The following is a 4,079-nucleotide window of genomic DNA, read 5'->3' on the forward strand; positions in this document are numbered from 1 at the left end:
GTTTAGATGATGCTGTCTGCTTTTTGTAGAATGTATGCATGTAAAACAGATGAGGCTTCTACAATAAGGAGCTTGTTCTATACTAGCTTAAGATGTTTGATTTACAGTGTAATTAAATACACAATTAAAACTGGTTGTTATATATAGGTAATAATGCAATTAACTATAAAGAGATTTGTTAGAGAACTTCTGATGCAAAATGTGTTATAATAAAGTTTATTTTTAATATTAATAAAAGCTTTTAAAATTCATAAAGATTTTCACCTGCAAAAGGTTTGTATTAGACATGTCATGAGATGTCATGATTTTACGACGATGGATAATATGATAACATTTGGAATGAATCATGCCTCATGAAGACATGATGTGCAAGGAGTTATTCTAATATCAATTTTCTAGGAAAAATACCATTAAATATTGCTTCTACAGTTTTCTCTTGCTTTCAGAAACAGGAAACAAAAAAAATGTGTTAAAAAAACAATGTTTTTTCATACTGGTTTAATTCCAGGTTAATCTATAAAAATGATACAGTAATGTTTCTGGAGGCCTTTAATATTAAGAATTGTATAAGAAGCCTCTTCAAGGGCTGCAATCTATCAGGTTTTGCAGTTAACTGCAAATCATCTACAGGTAAAGACCTTCAGACCAAACTAGACCAGTTTCATTCTCAACAGACCTTAAGAAATTATTTAGTAGTTATGTATTAGTATGATTAATTATTGACTAAAATGTCCCTTTTTAAATCTTTATTACACCTCTAGCAAGTATTAAAAGACCTATGAAACCTGCAGAACACAGTATGTGTTTCTAGAAAAGGATTTTGCATATCCCTGATTTCCACAGTCATTATTATGTAAGCTCCCATTAATCTAAATTAGAAAAAGAAAATGTGCTAATTTCCTCTGAGTACGGTACCTGACATTCTGAAGTCTCTTAGAATAACTGTGATGGAGTTTTGGCAGTTTCCAAAAGTGGAAAATGTTACTCTTAGGGATCAAAGTCCTCAGGGAGTTAGAATGTAATCTATTCCCAGGATAAACTTTCATGTTTTTACAGAGATCTGCAATAAAATACTTCCAACTAAGGGAAAAGTTCAGGACAAAAAGCAGTGCTGAATGGTTGCTGATGGACACTTTTCTTTCTTCCTCATAAACCAGACACCAACAAATAAGGAGTTGTTAATAATTTACTGGAGGTACCAAGAAATTGGAAATCGTAGCTTCTTCAGCTTATGGCATAATTTTCATGGGTGTGCTTTAGGAGAGCTTTATTTTTGGGTATCGGAAAAAAGAGCATCTTCTGATTTCAAAGGTAAGAGAAGACAGCCAACAAAAAAATAAGTAAATACATGGTTTGATTTACAGTACTACAAATCTGTAAATAATCTGTTTTTTATTCCTATGGTGTTTTGAAATATAGTATAGCCTTTACCAGACATATGTCAATAATGAACAAAACAGATATAAAGGCATAATACATGCTAATTCTTGCTTGAAAATCTTTAGTTGAATTTTAATGTCAAACGTACAAATTGTAGTCATTGTATAATGTCATGTATCTTACATATAATTCAGAGATAAAAAAAATCATCTTAAAAACATTTTATTTGCTTAAAGCAAGATATTTCTTGCTTTAATCTTACCAAATGATTTTCATTACAGTTACAGGTACAGTAGCTTACATTATCACTAAAGCTTACATTATCAGGTATTCCGTAACAATCTTAAATTACTGTACATCAATACATTTGTTTCAGTGAATACAGTTCTGTATTGAGCAATGAAAACAATCAACTATTTAGTCACAGTATGAAAAATCCACATGGAAGCTTTATTCAATTTTCCTTTCATTTCCTTTTTCTAAAAGGCTGTTTTTGTTAGTAATCAACAGAATTCTAATTTGTGTCCGATATTTGTTACCCATTTATGATGTGTGCCTGCCTACCAATTTACTGTAACTATCTGCATTTTGGCATTTCTTCTGTCTAGACACACACTTCTACATTCTATTCCTTTCTGTTAAATAGGGACATATGGGTGTATATATATTACATACTGTATGCTGTTTTGTGCTGGGTTTTTTAATTCATTACACAAATGACAGATTTTATACATCTGCCTTACATTTTCATTCTACAAGTTCATCTCTGGAATATTTTGTTTTATAAAAAACAAAACTTTTCACTAATGTTTTTATTTTCCATGAAGGGTCAATGAATGAGATATTTTCTTTTCATCAAAATTTTAGTACCTTGTTTGCTGAAGTTCATTGCAGGACTGCTCCAAATATACAGTACCATGTACAGATCGTGTGAAAAAAACATCTGTTAATAATCTGTTCTTATTAGATACTTCCATTTACAGTAGATACATTTTTTGACAATCCATGTAGTCCAGAAATACAATATACAGTATCTTCTTTTAAAACATGGTTATTATAATGGGGTTCATTTAAAATAGAAAAGCAAATCACTGCAAGGATTACAGGTCTTTAAATTTCATGAGTACAGAATATTTACACAATGACATTTTCAGTATCATTTAACTCTCTGATTCTAGCAAATTTGCTTAAGGTAAATTACAATGCCATTATTTGAGGGGAAAAAGTCCTAGCAAACACGATATACTATACATGTTTGTGATGTTATGGTTCTCACATCCTAATGTGTTTGGTGCTTGGTTTGTTGTTTTTACATTTTTAGTTTTAAGAAATGCACTACAGGAAGAGCATGCTGACATATAAAAACTTATTTTGGATTTTCCTCCTGTCACCATTTTTGTGCCGACATTGTTTTTATACAGCTTTGCCTAATTCACTAATTGTAGCAGTCATGAAGACTTCCTTTTTTTTCCTTTTTATACTGTACTTTACAGATCAGATGCTACCTCATGAAACAAATGAAAATAAAAAAGCAGGCAGTGGGAGTTTTCAAAGGTCTGATTTTCCACAAGATTTTCATTTTTCTTGAGTTTTTAATAGCACTTTGGAACAGGTAGCAGAGAAATCATTACTTGCTTCATAGAATTGGAATTTGTTGTATTTCAAAGATTTACAGAATGTCCAAAGGGACGTTCTATTCTTGGCCACCTCATTAATATGATATCAATAGAGACCTGAAACAGAAATAAATGGGGGAAGAAGGTGTACTGCCTTCTTCTCAATACTTCACAATAACACAAACATGAGCAAGATGGGGAAAGGAATTCCTATAATCTGCAATGATCTATGACTTTAAAAGTACTGTATTTGTTGGTTCAGCTTTGTTAATTGTAGGTAATATACAGTATATTTCTGATGTATTCCCAGAAGACAATCATAATTGAACTATCATATTACACCTTTTCTCTAGGTTGGCACCAGTAAGAAAAGTTGTGATTTCAAGCTACTGCTTATTATCCCTACTAAAAAAGGATTTGACCGATTCTGTTGTACTTTTAGTCTCAATGAAAAAGAAATCCCACCATCCTTTATATGTGAAAGGATCACAGTCTGAGTTCCTTTCTCATAAATATATTATCTGTTAGCTCCCTTCTATGTTGCTTTCCCTTGTGCACTCCAATAGGGAAAAGAGACAAGTGAAAAAATGTGACCCTTCAAGGAAAAAAAAGAGAGAGACTAATTTTCCTCTTGGAGTTTCATTTGTCTTGTGTATTATAATAGAACACCATTGTGTATAGGATTATCAGATTAGGTAGGTAGATAAAGGAAGATTGGATCAAAGAGATATGATATAGATTATGTAATATTATTATATTGTTAGTTTTTATTATACAGATTATGTAATATTATTTTTCTAGGTGTTTTTAGAAAATTGAAAAAAACATACCTGGAACCTAAAAAACCTTGCAAGAAACTACTTTTCACATTAATAACAATTTAAAAAAATAATAAACATGAAAATAAGGCACTAACAATCGTGTTCTTACAGTATTTCATGTGTAATGTCAGTTGCATAATTTTGTTTCTTTAAATGTGTGGCTTTACCACAATTTGGTAAGGTTTAATCATGTACTTGGCTAAATGTTTTTCTAATATTAACATAATGATTTGTCTTTTTTTTTTTTAGCCTTAACCCTTCA

This window comes from Atractosteus spatula, chromosome 7 (genome assembly GCF_055471065.1).
Source record: "Atractosteus spatula isolate fAtrSpa1 chromosome 7, fAtrSpa1.hap1, whole genome shotgun sequence".
Taxonomy (NCBI): Eukaryota; Metazoa; Chordata; class Actinopteri; order Semionotiformes; family Lepisosteidae; genus Atractosteus; species Atractosteus spatula.